The sequence below is a fragment of the Malaclemys terrapin genome, chromosome 9 (assembly GCF_027887155.1).
Source record: "Malaclemys terrapin pileata isolate rMalTer1 chromosome 9, rMalTer1.hap1, whole genome shotgun sequence".
Taxonomy (NCBI): domain Eukaryota; kingdom Metazoa; phylum Chordata; order Testudines; family Emydidae; genus Malaclemys; species Malaclemys terrapin.
Genome location: NC_071513.1, coordinates 65,063,069 through 65,079,070, shown reverse-complemented (window position 1 = coordinate 65,079,070; position 16,002 = coordinate 65,063,069). Strand labels below are relative to the sequence as shown.

The window sequence follows — 16,002 nt, the reverse complement described above, 5'->3', positions numbered from 1 at the left end:
TGGAATGGCTTTTGTATGAGGAGAGATTAATAAAACTGGGACTTTTCAGCTTGGAAAAGAGACAGCTAAGGAGAGATCTGATCGAGGTCTATAAAATCATGACTGGTGTAGAGAAAGTAGATAAGGAAGTGTTGTTTACTATTTCTCATAACACAAGAACTAGGGGTCACCAAATGAAATTAATTGGCAGCAGTTTTAAAACAAACAAAAGGAAGTGTTTCTTCACACAATGCACAGTCGACCTGTGGAACTCCTTGCCAGAGGATGTTGTGAAGGCCAAGACCATAACAGGGTTCAAAAAAGAACTAGATAAATTCATGAAGGAGAGGTCCATCAATGGCTATTAGCCAGAATGGGCAGGAATGGCGTACCTATCCTCTGTTTGCCAGAAGCTGGGAATGAGCAACAGGGGGTGGATCACTTGATGATTACCTGTTCTGTTCATTCCCTCTGGGGCACCTGGCACTGCCCACTGTTGGAAGACAGGATACTGGGCTAGATGGACCTTTGGTCTGACCCAGTAGGGCCATTCTTATGTTCTTATGGTAGACCCATCAGCCACCCACGGCTGACAGTGGTTGGGGCTTCGGCAGTCAGCCCCTGGGCAGCTGGGCCTGGAGCAGCTGGTGGTTCAGTTAATATGGAGAGCCAGATAATGGAGGATCAGATAAATGGGGTTCTACTGTATATCAATAAAACATTGTGTTAACTGATATCTCTCTCTCTCTCTCTCTCTCTCTCTCTCTCTCTCTCTCTCTCTATATATATATATATATATATATATATATATATATATTGTGGCTAGGGGACCTAAAGTTCGGCATTTCATTTTAATTGCAGAAAAACTGCAGATTTTTATCTGAGAATTTTGATTTTATTTATCATGGAAAGATAGGATCCATAGTGATCACTTATTTCCTAATAAAGACTCTTTCCATAATTGTTAATGAGATTAGGAAACATTTCACCGCGTCTGAAAAAGCATAGTTACAGTATATCGGAAAAGCCAAGTAGCCATAATTTTTTTGGATAGAATTGGGGCGTAGGCACACTACGCCCCAATTCTACTATTAGTGAGAATGTTTCTTGTTGTTGAGCACACATCAAGCTTTTATTAACTTTGTATGAGGCAGTCTCTTGCCAATCTTTCAGGGGCCCAGTAGAACCAGCTAACAATCTTGTTCTGGACGAGCTGGAGTTATTTTTTATGTTCACCCAAACAGCTTCCTAATTCTCCTTGGGTAGAATGATTTTTAGTTCTTTCCCCATACCCCTTAATTAGCTTTAATACCTATGTTGGGAGAGAACTAGAAAGAGTAGAACAACCTGTATAAATTGCCTGAGGCGGTTTTCTGAACTATGTTTTAGCATAGAAATACAGGCCATTGTGTGAATATAAGAGGTTGCAGTTATACTGTGTGGAGAAAGAGAGCTCTGAAGGAGAAACTAAATACTTATAGACTAGATGAAGGAAGTCCACAGCCTGATTATTAACCAAACAAATCTTTAAAATGCATTTCTACTCCGAACAGTTACATTGCACCTTCCTACTCCCTGTGCATATTTAAAGTCATATCTGATATGCTATAGTGACAAAGCTAGTTCAGTTACTATTTTTCACTCCTTTTATCAGTTTTGTAGTATCAACTTTGCTCTGGGACTTATAACAATGCTTCCTTAGCTCCCGTCCCCTAATGCCCCTACTCTACTTGCGCTACATTGATGACATCATCATCTGGACCCATGGAAAAGAAGCCCTTGAGGAATTCCACCATGATTTCAACAATTTCCATCCCACCATCAACCTGAGCCTGGACCAATCCACATAAGCGATCCATTTCCTGGACACTACTGTGCTAATAAGCGATGGTCACATAAACACCACCCTATACTAGAAACCTACTGATCGCTATACTTACCTGCATGCCTCCAGCTTCCATCCAGGACACACCACATGATCCATTGTTTACAACCAACCTCTAAGATACAACCGCATTTGCTCCAATCCCTCAGAGACAAACACCTACAAGATCTCAATCAAGTGTTATTAAAACTACAATACCCACCTGCTGAAGTGAAAAAACAGATTGACAGAGTCAGAAGAGTACCCAGAAGCCACCTACTACAGGACAGGCCGAACAAAGAAAATAACAGAACGCCACTAGCCATCACCTTCAACCCCCAACTCAAACCTCTCCAGTGCATCATCAAAGATCTATCCTGAAAGATGATCCCCCACTCTCACAGATCTTGGGAGACAGACCAGTCCTCTCTTACAGACAGCCTACCAACATGAAGCAAATACTCACCAGCAACCACAAAACAAAAACACTAACCCAGGAACCTATCCTTGCAACAAAGCCCTATGCCAACTCTGTCCACATATCTATTCAAGTGACACCACCATAGAATCTAATTACGTCAGCCACGCCATCAGGGGCTCATTCACCTGCACATCTACCAATGTGATATATGCCATCATGTGCCAGCAATGCCCCTCTGCCACGTATATTGGCCAAACTGGACAGTCTCTACGTAAAAGAATAAATGGACAGAAATCTGACATCAGAAATCATAACATTCAAAAACAAGTTGGAGAACACTTCAGCCTCTTTGGTCACTCAGTAACAGACTTAAAGGTGGCAATTTTGCAACAGAAAAGCTTCAAAAACAGACTCCAACAAGAAACTGCTGAAGTGGAATTATTTTGCAAACTAAATACCATTAATTTGGGCTTGAATAGAGACTGGGAGTGGCTGGGTCATTACACAAATTGAATCTATTTTCCCATGTTAAGTGTCCTCACACCTTCTTGTCAACTGTCTGAAATGGGCCATCTTGATTATCACTACAAAAGTTTTTTTCTCCTGCTGATAATAGCTCATCTTAATTAATTAGCCTCTTAGAGTTGGTATGGCAACTTCCACCTTTTCATGTTCTTTGTATGTATATATATATCTTCTTACTATATGAGCCATTCTATGCATCTGATGAAGTGGGCTGTAGCCCACAAAAGCTTATGCTCAAATAAATTTGTTAGTTTCTAAGGTGCCAGAAGTGCTCCTGTTCTTTTTGCTGGGTTCCATTCTGCCTCATGTGCAGGCAGACTTGTTAGCCAAGTTCCAATTACAGGGCCAAATTCTGTTCTTATTTTATATCTATTCAAACCTACTGAAAATGCAGTTGCACAGGTACAAATTGAAGGCAGAATATTTGAAGGCAATAGGACAGAACAGGTCAGCATATGACTTGTGAAGTCTTTACTATCTGTCATTTTAGTAATGATGAGTGATGATGAGCAAGCTAGGAAGAATACAGTGTCATGTCCATATATCTCAGGTTGAGTTTGTCAGGTTGACAGAAAAAAAAAACACAATCTTTTTACTTGTAAGTTGAGAAAATTTGTTCTGGAAATTACTGAGAACACAATATACCCCCTTTTAGAGTCATTTCAAGAGTAGCACTTGAAACCTGCTGATGCTTTTATTCTCACATTGCTGACTTCAAGCAATCGATCACTCTAAAATGCCAGTTTATTTCAAAGAATGATTTTGGAAAATCTGATTGAATATGTGAATTAGGGTGAGAAGAAGTGTGAGCCACCAGAGCTGAAATTTTCCTTGCAGATAAAAGGCATCTGATTCAAGCAGGACAGACCATCAGGATACCAAAACAGGGCATAACTATCATGAGCCACGAAGAAGTGTAATTATTCTCCAAAGGCAAGAACCAGGTCAGGATGTATAGGAGGAAAAGAGCTTGACAATAGAGAAGCAAGTACAAGAGTACTAGCCCTCCAGAAAACCAACCTCTCCTTAATGTTTTTGATGAAATCTGAGATTATTGTTCCATATGAAATCCATTATTTTATTTAGACTCTTGAAGAAGCTGGCAGGGTCCCTTTCTCTCTCACACACACACAAAGTGAGACTTTTTTATTTTTTTGCTGTTCCTTATATTACATAAGGATTTGTGGCTCTCTTCTCCCTTTGAAAAGAAGTTTCATGTACCTCTCTGAAAAATGTTCATGGATTTCATGTGCATCTGGGATGTACAGGCTCAAAATACAAAAGAAAAACTTGGTTAGGAGGGCACTTGCTTGAGATGGCAACTTTATCTCTCATATCTGAGTTGGCAGCTGCAATATCTACTTCCACCAGAACCCCTATCTTGCTAAGTTTAAGAGTCATCTGGAGGTGTCATACAACCTATACAGAAGATGGCCAACTAACTTCCGATTTCCTCAATGCCCACACACTAATCCTCATCAATTAAAGGCGCCCAAATAATTAAACCATAACTTTTCTATGGATCCTGCTGGGAAAAATAGAAGTGACAAATGACCCAAGCTCAACTCTCCAAAGAAAAGTGAGGCTGAGGAAACCTAGAAGTCACTCACACAGGACTTTGTAGCTATGAAGGGCGTTCTAACTACCAAGGACTTTCTAATTGAAGGAGGTTAAAATGGAGAATGCTTCTTTAAATAAAAGAGATTACCTCACCCACCTTGTGTCTCTAATATCCTGAGACTGGAATGACTATAACGACACTCTTTAAGGCAAAGACTAAATTAGTCTTGAGGAGAAACAAAAAAGATCTTCAGAACAGATCACACAGGAATAATTCGTAGTTACTGGCAGTCCCTGAATTACTGTAAGGAAAAAACGATGATTAGCCTTCTCCAGAGCACACTCTCTGAGGTCCCAGGATTGGGTCTGGTTTGCCTCCCTGGAAACTGAAGGGGCTCATCAAGTAGCAGGGGCCAAAATCATTTATGTCACTTCATGTTTACCTTTCTTCATTAGTTTGTGAGTATGGATATGTATATACAATATTAGTATTTATATACTACTATATACTTATGCATTCATATCTATGAAGCAATAGATTTAATTCATTTATATATCTTAGCATATGTAGGTATTTTGGTAAATATAGGTATATTTCTGGCAAATTCCTAATTAATTCATATTGTGCGGGGCGGGGGGGGGCGGGGGAGGATGAAGGCATATACCATCTGGGATTGGAACATTCCCAAACTGGAAGTTTGGAAAATGAAGGGTAAGGTGGGTGATGTATGGGGGCGGTGGGAAGTTGTTTCTTTGTTTGATGGGCAGGAGATCATTTTATTTTCTATGGAGCAGTGGTGCGAGAACGGTGGTACGGTACGCTGTACCAGTAAGCTATTTATAGATGGTGTACCGGAAAGATAGAGGAGCCTGCCCCTGACATTCCATGGAGCTATCTGTCCTTCATCTATACAGCAGTCCCGCCAGATAGGGTGACCAGATGTCCCAATTTTATAGGGACAGTCCCGATTTTTGGGTCTTTTTCTTATATAGGCTCCTATTACCCCCCACCCTCCATCCCCATTTTTCACATTTGCTGCCTGGTCACCCTACTGCTGGACGACAGGGCTGGGGGGCAGGGCTGGGGGCAGTGCAGCGGGGAAAGGAGCAGAACGCTGGCAGCTCCTCCAGCGTGGCTTCTGTACTCCCCCAGCCCTGTCCTCTGGTCGGGCTCCTGTACAGACTCCAAGCAGGAGGACTCAGGAGATGGGGCTGTGTGGAAGGGCTGGGGCGGCCCTGATCTCCCAAGAACTGCAGCAATGAAAGGAGCAGAATATGGGGCTGCCTGGCGGCCCCACACCGGCATCTCCTCCGGCACTGCTGTACTGCCCTCAGCCAGCAGCGCAGGGGCGGCAAATTTATAATAGCAGCATTATTGTAATCATGGCATTAGTGTTTGCATGATACTATCTGTTACGGGTTGGATCACAGAAACCCCCTTGGGGCTGCCAAGTGATGTGCCAAGACTACTTCTGCCCCTGCTTTCCCTGCCAGCTTGGGACTCCACAGGCCTGCGTAGTTGTGCCAGACATGCTTGCCGGCCACAAACACAGACCCAGGTCTGAAACACGTCCCACAAACTGCAGGTTTAACTGAAAGCAGCTTAAGAAGTGTTCCTGTCTTTAACACTCAGATGCCCAACTCCCAATAGTGTCCAAACCCCAAATAAATCCACTTTACCCTGTATAAAGCTTATACAGGGTCAACTCATAAATTGTTCGCCCTCTATAACACTGATAGCGAGATATGCTCAGCTGTTTGTCTCCCCCCCCCCAGTATTAATGCATACTCTGAGTTAAATAGTAAGTAAAAAGTGATTTTATTAAATACAGAAAGTAGGATTTAAGTCAGGGGTGGGCAAACATTTTGGCCCGAGGGCCACATCGGGGTTGCAAAACTGTATGGAGGGCCGGGTAGGGAAGGCTGTTCCTCCCCAAGCAGCCTGGCCCCCGCCCCTTATCCGACCCCTCCCACTTCCTGCCCCCTGTCTGCCCCCCTCAGAATCCCCTGACCCATCCAACCCCCCTTCTCCTTGTCCCTGACCATCCCCTCCTGGAACCCCTGCCCTTTATCCAACACCCCCAGGACCTCACCCCCTACCAACCCCCCCCGCTCCCTGATTGCCCCGACCCCTATCCACACCCCCACCCCCTGACAGGCCCCCTGGGCCTCCCATGCTTATCCAACCCCCCTCCGTTCCCCATCCCCTAACCACCCCCCCGAACCTCCGCCCCATCCAACCGCCCCCTGTCCCCTGAGACCCCCTGCCTCTTATCCAACCCCCCCGTTCCCTGTCCCCTTACCATGCCACTCAGAGCGGCATGTTTGGCAGCCGCACTGCCTGGCTGGAGCCAGACATGCTGCCGCGCTGCCCTGCAGGAGCGCGCAGCCCCGCCGCCTAGAGCGCTGCCCGTGTGGTGGCATGGCTGCAGGGAAGGGGGGACACCAGGGGAGGGGCTGGGGGCTAGCCTTCCCAGCCAGGCACTCAAGGGCCAGGCAGGATTGTCCCATGGGCTGTAGTTTGCCCACGTCTGATTTATGTGGTTCCAAGTAGTAACAGACAGAACAAAGTGAATTACCAAGCAAAATAAAATAAAACATGCAAATCTGTCTAATACAGTAAGAAAACTGAATACAGATTAAACCTCACCCTCAGAGGTGGTCCAGTAAGCTTCCTTTTACAGACTAGTCTCCTCCTAGTCTGGGTCCAGCAATCACTCACACCCTCTATGGTTACTGTCCTTTGTTCCAGTTTCCTTCAGGTATCCTTTGGGGGTGGTGAAGCTATCTCTTGAGCCAGCTGAAGACCAAATGGAGAGGTCTCCAATGGCTTAAATAGACTTTCTCTTGTGGGTGGAGACCCCCTCATCTCTCCTATGCAATGTCCAGCTCCAAGATGGAGTTTTGGAGTCACATGGGCAAGTCACATGTTCATGCATGACTCAGTTTTTACAGGCAGCAACCATAGCCCACATGCTATCTTGAATATCTCCAGGAAGACTTCTTATGTGGATTGGAGCCTTCCAAGATCCATAGGCACCAACTTTTTCCAGCGCCCGTGGGTGCTCGAGCCTCCAGCCCCTGGCCCCGCCTCGACTCCACTCCTGCCCCACCCCCATTCCAACCCCTTCCCCAAAGTCCCCGCCCCAACTCCACCCCCTCCTTGCCCCTATTGGACCCCTTCCCCAAATCCCTGCTCCGGCCCCACCTCTTCCCCATCTCCTCCCCTGAGCACGCCGCGTTCCCTCCTCCCCCGTTTCACAGTGGCAAGAACTGGGAGGGAGGGAGGAGAAGCTGGACGTGGTGCGCTCAGGGGAGAAGGTGGAGTGGAGGCGGAGGTGAGTTGAGTTGGGGGGGCAGGGCGGCGAGCTGCTGGTGGGTGCAGAGCACCCACCAATATTTCCCCGTGGGTGCTCCAGCCCCGGAGTACCCACAGAGTCGGTGCCTATGCCAAGATCCATTGTCTGTTAAGTGTTTCTTGATTGGGCACTTAACCTGCACAATCCTTTCTAAAGAAGCTGACCAAATGCCTTACTAAGGTTACTTAAAATCAAACAAGTATACAGCCAATATTCATAACATCAAATACAACAATAATACATTCATACAAATAGGATGAATATATTTAGCAGATCATAACCTTTCCGTAGATATGTTACATGGCATATGTAGCATAAAACATATTCCAGTTATGTCATATGTACATTCATAAGCATATTCCCATAAAGCACTATGGGGTGCAATGACACACTATCTTTAATAAATCCTGATGCCTAAACAGATTATCTTTTTGATTGAATGAGTGCATTTATGATGGATTTAGTCTATAAGAAACAACCATCACTTGAGACTTTGACAGAACATACCTCTATATTCACACTGTACACATTATTGTAATAATCTTTGTTCAAATTATGCATTGTAAGGTATCATTTTAAAAGTCCTAATTTGCTGATCAGTGTTGTCCTGATAAAATACGTGTGGAGACATTGTATGTGAAGATTCCACTTCATGGTGGTGTTAACACATATTCCTAACTGAGGTTGGCAAACAGGTCTGTCTTAAACAAAGGAATGTGTGCTCTGCTTAAGTTATATTTAAGCAGTAAACAGTGTCATGAAGCAGGAAGGGAAAAAAAGGAAGCTCAAACAGGTAAGGAAAAAGCAGCAGGGAACATCCTTTCACATAGACTTTTTGTCTCCTGGTACCCAGCTGGAAATGTTTTTCAAGATGGGGACTGAGACTATAAAAAGGAGGGACAAACACCTCAAGGCAGCCCTCTCGCTCTCTCTCTGCCCATCAATTCACTGCATCTGAAGGAAGCAGCCATTGGACTGGGGGAGAGGTCCTGACCTCAGAAGTTTAGTCAGCTGGATTGCTTTACTTTGAATTTAACATAATTTGTTAAGTTAGGCACCAGTAGCGTTTTATCATTATTTTTCTTGTAACCATTTCTGACTTTTATGCCTCATTACTTGTACTCACTTGAAATATATCTCTTTGCAGTTAATAAATTTATTTTATTGTTTACCTAAAACAGTGTGTTTAAATTGATGTGTCTGGGAAACTCCATTTGTGATGGCAAGTTGTATGCATACTGTTCCTTTTAAAGAAAAAAAATAACCTAATATAGCTTGTATTGTCCAGGAGAGCGATGGGCAGTACAGCACATATATTTCTGGGGGAGAATCTAGGACTGGGGGTGTTTTGGGGTCACCCTGCAATATAATCAAGTCTAGTGAGAGCCAGAATATAATCCAAGTGTGGCTGGCAGGTTGCAGTTACACACAAACACTCAGGGTGTGGCCTGCATGCTGGAAGGCTCTTTGTGAGTGGCCTAGGTGGGAATCCTTCACCAAAGCATTGTATGGCACCCAAGATTGCAGGGCAGGGTAGACACAGCTGCTCATTAGTCTGGATTGTATGCTAGTGTGTCACAGAGACTTGTTCCAATTTATCCAAAATCCTATTATCTCACAGAAGCTGGGAATGGGCGACAGGGGATGGATCACTTGTTGATCATCTGTTCTGTTCGTTCCCTCTGAAGCATCTGGCATTGGCCACTGTCGGAAGACCAGATACTGGGCTAGATGGATTTTTGGTGTGACCCAGTATGGCCGTTCTTATGTTCTTATGTAAGTGGTTTACTGCAGATGGTGGTGTAATCAAAACTAAGGGATTTTTTTAGAGTGAACAGAATATCATCTGCATATAAACTAATCTTGTGCTCATTATTCTAGATAATAATTCCTTCAATGGAGGATGGTCTGTCTGATATATGCTGCTAGCAGTTCCATGTCTATGTCAAATAGTAGAGGGGATACAGGATGCCCCAATGCATTCCTTGATTTAACTGAAAAGTAGGGGAGAAAATACCATTAGTCAGAACAGAGGCAAGAGGTGATTTGTAAATAATATAGATTGAAATTTAGGTCCAAATCCTAATTTCCCCAGGATCACTTGAAGCCATTCCACTCAATTTGAAGGCCTTTTTAGCATCTAATGATAGGATAACAGGTGGAACATCAGTTGTTTGTGCCTGATGGCTTAGTAGAGCCCTATCAAATTCACAGTCCATTTTGGTCAATTTCACAGTCATATGATTTTAAAAATCCTAAATGTCATGATTTCAACTATTTAAATCTGCAATTTCACAGTGTTGTAATTGAGGGGTCCTGACCCAAAAAGGAGTTGGGGGGGTCGCAAGGTTATTGTATGGGGGGGATGCAGTACTGCTACCCTTGGTTCTGCGCTGCTGCTGGTGACGGTGCTGCCTTCAGAGCAGGTCAGCTGGAGAGCAGCAGCTGCTGGCTGGGAGCCTAGATCTGAAGGCAGAGCTGCCAGCAGCAGCGCAGAAGTAAGGATGGCATGATGTGGTATTGCCACCTTTACTTCTGCACTGCTGCCTGCACAGCTAGGCCCTCAGTCAGCAGCCGCCACTCTCCGACCACCCAGCTGTGAAGGCAGCAGCACAGAAGTAAGGGTGACATGGTATGGTATTGCCACCCTTACTTCTGCACTGCTGCTGGCAGGGCGCTGTCTTCAGAATGGGTGCTTGGCCACCAGCCGCCGCTCTTCCCACTCAGTTCTGAAGGCAGCGCAGAGGTAAGTGTGGCAATACCACGTCCCCTCCCCCAAAATAACCTTGTGACCCCCCCGCAACTCCCTTTTGGGGCAGAACCCCCAATTTTGAGAAACGCTGGTGTCCCCTGAGAAATACGCATTGTATAGGCCAGTGGTAGGCAACCTGTGGCCCGCATGTAGCCCATCAGGGTAATCTGATTGCAGGCCGCTAGACATTTTGCTGGCATTAACTGTATGCAGGCACAGCCTCCCGCAGTTCCCAGTGGCTGCAGTTTGCCGTTCCCGGCCAATGGGAGCTGCGGGAATCGGAGGCCAGCATGTCCCTCCAGCCCGCCGCTTCCTGAAGCTCCCTTTGGCCAGGAACAGCAAACTGCAGCCACTGCGAACTGCAGGAGGCCGTGCCTGCAGACAGTCAGTCAATGCCAGCAAAATGTCTCATGGCGTGCAATCAGATATCTGATGGGCCGCATGTAACCCACGGGCCGCAAGTTGCTCACCACTAGTATAGGGTAAAAGCACACAAAAGACCAGATTTCATGGTGGGAGGCCAGATTTCACGGTCCGTGATGCGTTTTTCATGGCCATGAATTTGGTAGGGCCCTACGGATTAGGTAGAATATCTTCTGAGTATTGTCTGCGCTAATCTGCTTCAAATAAAATTTACCTGGTTTGTGGGAATGATTGGTGGAGCAATGTTGTTTAACCATAAAGTGAGAACCTTTGTCAGAATTCTATCATCTGTATTCAAAAGAAACATGGGGCAGTAATCCCTACAATGAAAATTGTTGTTACCTATTATAATAATAATAATAATAATAATGGAGATATCCCATCTCCTAGAACTGGAAGGGACCTTGAAAGGTCATCGAGTCCAGCCCCCTGCCTTCACTAGCAGGACCAAGTACTGATTTTGCCCCAGATCCCCAAGTGGCCCCCTCAAGGATTGAACTCACAACCCTGGGTTTAGCAGGCCAATGCTCAAACCACTGAGCTATCCCTCCCCCCATTTGAAGAATGCGGGTAATCATTACTGACCTCATGTCCCACGAGATTATTTCTTTTGTAAATATTTCATAGACTTCAGACAGTATCAGTGCTAATGGATTTATAAATGTCTTATAAAATTCTGCTGGAAAGCCATCACATCCAAGTGCTTTGCCAAAGTTGAGCAAGCCAATTCCCTGCTTAATTTATAGTAGAGATTTATCTTCCTTCATATAATCAGTTTGAGTTATCAACAATATATTTAGGGTTGTCCCTCCAGGAATTGGTCAAATAGATTGGAATTGAATTCACAATGTGATATGTAACAGGATTCATAAAAGTCTTTAAATTGCCTCTTAATTTTATCATGTTCTTGTACAAAATGACCATTGTCCTACATGAGGATAGTGTTATTCAATGAAGCCATTTTAATTCTCCTCACTAAGATTTTGTCTACTTGAGCCCTCCATTCATAATGCATTTGTTAAGTTGTGTAAGTATCAATTAAAACTGTCTTTCTCCCACTGCGCCTGAGACTTCTGCTGTACAGACCCCAGGCAGGGAAATGACAAAAGACATGGAGAAAGGGCAGTCCCTACCAACATCTTATTTTGGAAAGGTAAAAGCTGTTAAAATGAATGTTGGACCAAGATTACTGTATATGTTTAGCTTTATTTCACTTAAATTTCCTCCTTCAACTTTCAGAAGAATAAATAGAGTTCTTCAAGATCTACCCCGTTCGAGTGATGCCAGGAAATGGATGCCAGAAGAGTCATTTTATGAAAATGGAAATCTGCTATTCCCCCACATCTTCCTTGACTGGTTAACTGAACTAACTATCGCCTTCATGGAAAAACTGACATTAATCTAATCTATCCACAAGTTCCTATTTGAAGACACGTAGTTTGCAATGCCCTCATGAAAGACCAACTCCAGGTAGACTGGGCTTCTGATCCTTCTCTATATATCTTGTTTTTCTTTTTTTTAAGTGGGGGAGAGTGGATTGTTAGGGAATTATTTCCTAATTATTATTAGGAGTATTTAACTATGAATATATCATACAATGTTATTGTTAAACTGTATTCCTGCTCTGTTTCCTTTGTAACTTTATTTGCATGGATGGATGGATGGATATGTTAAAACTTTTGAAATTTAAAATAATAATTAAAAAAAAGAGCTATAGCCAGGACTTATTTCCAAAAGGAAATAAAGGAAAATGGCATTCTGACAGTTCACAGGGATTCGTGTCACCTCCTTGAAGTAAACAAGATGGCAGCCAAGCACCTAAAGCAGAGAAAGGGAATAGGTTTCTTTCTTCCTGATCCAAAGCTGATACAAAAGAGCTCTAAGGCACTCAGGACAGATCTCCATTCCAGGCTGCTAACTATAACAAACGGACATGGTTAACCTAGATGAGAGGATCAGCACCACTGGAACTAGAGTAGGACAGAATGCAGATGAGGTATTGAATCTGCAGGCAAGAATCAAGTTTGAAGAAAATGAAGCAAGGTAGGATCTTTAAAGTTGATATGGAGAACTGTGAAAGCAGGAATAAAGGTGAGAATAACATGACACTGAGAACTTGGAGAAAGATAATTTGACAATTAGCGCAGAATATCATTAAGGTGATTTTAAATCTGAAGATAGCAGATGAGGTAGTTGTAGACAGGAATGTCAAAACCCTTAGACACACACCTCCCTTCCCCCCCCTGAAAATCACTCCAGGGATATAACTAAAATCACACTATTATCAACAACATTAGCATCTGATAAAAAAAACTAGAGAGCAAAAGATCTGCTATCAGGGTTTATAAGCTACAACCCTGAGGTTGTGCAGAAATATGGGAGAGGTAACCTAAGACTTAAGAAAAAGTAAAATGATACAGATTTGGCTTCCTATTTAAATTTATATACTTCTACCTCAATAAAACTTTTGTTACTAAGAGTCTGAAATAAAGGAAAAAAAGTTCTTAAAATCCCTGGGGCTGTTTCTGGAAAGACAAATTGAGTGTCAGTGGGACAATACAGAGGAGAAGCAAAAGAAAAATACATGGAAGGCTGCCAAGAAAAGGAAGCACAAAGAACTTTAGTGTCACTTTAGAACACTGAAAGGAATGAGGATTTGGAATGGGTTGACTGTAATCACTGGGCATATGAATCACACAAACCTTAATTGTTCAAATCAAGGGACAATTAAAATATTAATATAAAGGATAATAGATTATCTATTGTAAATAACCATGAATCAACTAAATGTTAGACAGTAAAGCTGGGGGAGAGGGGAGAGGGGAGAGAGAAAAGGAAAGCATATAGGAGAGCACCCTCCTAAAATGGGGGGAGGCAAGGTGCAGTTAACCAGTTTAGTTGGATAGGGTACCTATGGGGAACAGTAAAATCCCTCACCTCTGGTCCACAGAAAGATAACAGAGCTGCCTTTAATGGCTGTGGGTTCAGTGTCCCTAGCAGTGGTTAATGCTTTCCATGACCTGTGGCCCTGAGACAGATGGAATGGATTTGGGTGAGTATATCCCCTCATAAAAATGCTGTCTGGGAAGCTGGGAAATGAAGAAGGGGTGTTTCTTTTTTCATATTGTTGTATTGGATCAAGATGAATCAGAATTTAAAACAAGCTTGGTATTGAGCAATACACCAGAATTGAAAATGGCAAGTAATATAAAAACTAGTTGTGTCAAGAAAACAAATCATAGTCTGTAAGATTTCTTATGTTCAGTAGCATTCACTAACAAAATAAGACAGTGTCTCCCATTCATGGATGTTATATAGCAAATGTCTTGATTGTTTAAACAAAACAGTAGCAATATAAAAACTGAATAGTTAATTCAATTATAGTTAATAATGTAAAATGACAGGAGGCCTTACATGCAATTAAGAAAATGCAAGGACATATTATCCTCTTGTAAAAAATGTTAGGTTAGAAAAGAAAAGAGCTGTTGGTACACTTTTTCCCCCCTCAGAGATAGGAGTTTAAATAAAAGAGCAACGAAAAGACAAAGAAGGCCCCTGAATGCTTTTAAAAAGAACCTTAGTGGCAAAAATGTTTGCCATATTATCCATACATGTTCAGAACCCAGTGTAGAAAAAAATTCTCCTACAGTTTCTTCTCAATGAGATGAACTTGTTATACTTCTACACTGAAACAAAAGTGTCATAGGTTTGATAACAAAATTTCTGAGGGCAAAGGAATAAGTGCTATTTCAGTCAAACATCTTACTCAGTCTTAGAAAGATGGCTAGAGTCCTAATGATAAAAAAAATACACTTTTCTTCTGCCTGGAAATAAATAAATGTGCAATGAAGTGTTTTTATCACATATTCTCTCTTACAGTTAGTTGAGAGTAGCACCTCTGGAAACAACAAATTGTCAGATCTCATACCCATTCCCATCTTACCTAACAAATTGGCTTCAACCACTCACCATTTATTCATGTCAATCACACTTCGCCCTTTTGCAGAATCTCCTAAGAGAAGATGTTAGTCAATAAAGAGACAACCTTAAATACTTTAAACGTAACAATCAAGCTAACACTAAATGAGGCCTACTGAGGAATGCAGGCAAGGTTGTAATAAAAGATCAGTTAAAAATTAGCAGAGCATCCCAATTTAAAAAACAAACAAACAAAAAACATAATACCTCTTAAGAAGGAAACAAATAGGCTAAAACAGTTATATAAATTTAGAATCAAATAATATTTTTCAACAATTGCAAAATGGAAGAGGAAAATTAAATAGCTTAAAAAAGATCACACTGGAAAACTATTTAGATATAGGGAGCAGAAATATTATGAGAAAGGAAAAAAACAGGACAAACATCTGGCCCAGAAATTAAGTATTTTCTGAGGGGGGGGGGGGGAATGGGAAACACTCTTCACACATAGCAAATGACTAGCATCAGATATCATGCACCCAAAGGAAGCAAGTACTATATATTTGTAGTACTATCACAATGTGTACAAGTCTGACCATCCATAAGTAAGATTGTGAGTTTGTCACGGAGGTCACAGAAGTAACAGATTCCGTGACTTTTTGGGACCTCCGTGACTTCTGCAGCGCCCGACGTGGCTGGCCCAGGGGCTGCCTGAGCAGTCTGGGGCCACCCATCCCCTCCAGCAGCAACAGATATTTGGGTGTGGGAGGAAGCTCAGGGCTGGGGGTTGGGGCACAGGAGGGGGTGAGGGCTCTGAGCAGCGCTTACCTTGGTGGGCTCCCTGGAAGCGGTGTCATGTCCCTCCCTCAGCTCCAAGCAGATGGCTCCACGCACTGCCTTTGCCCATAAGCACTGCCCCCACAACTCCCATTGGCTGCGGTTCCTGCCCAATGGGAGCTGCGAAGCTGGCACTCGGGGCAGAGGCAGCGCACGGAGCCGTCTGGCCACACCTCCGCCTAGGGGAGAGCCGCAAAGAGCCAGGTAGGTAGCCTGCCAGCCCTGCCAACCCCTCCCCCCTAAAGCACCCACGGTGCCCCTGGGCTGCCCCCCCCCCCCACCCCGCCCCAAGATTTAGTCAGGGTATTTAGTACAAGTCATGGACTGGTCATGGAGCTGTGAATTTTTGTTTACTGCCGTGACC

General features: G+C 43.5%; 1 protein-coding gene across 3 annotated transcripts in view; it reads right to left on the bottom strand.

The window, feature by feature from the left end:
• The window catches only part of CLSTN2 (calsyntenin 2), a 683,850-nt gene that overhangs the window by 590,276 nt on the left and 77,572 nt on the right, over positions 1-16,002 (bottom strand). The gene's annotated exons all lie outside the window — the stretch shown is intronic.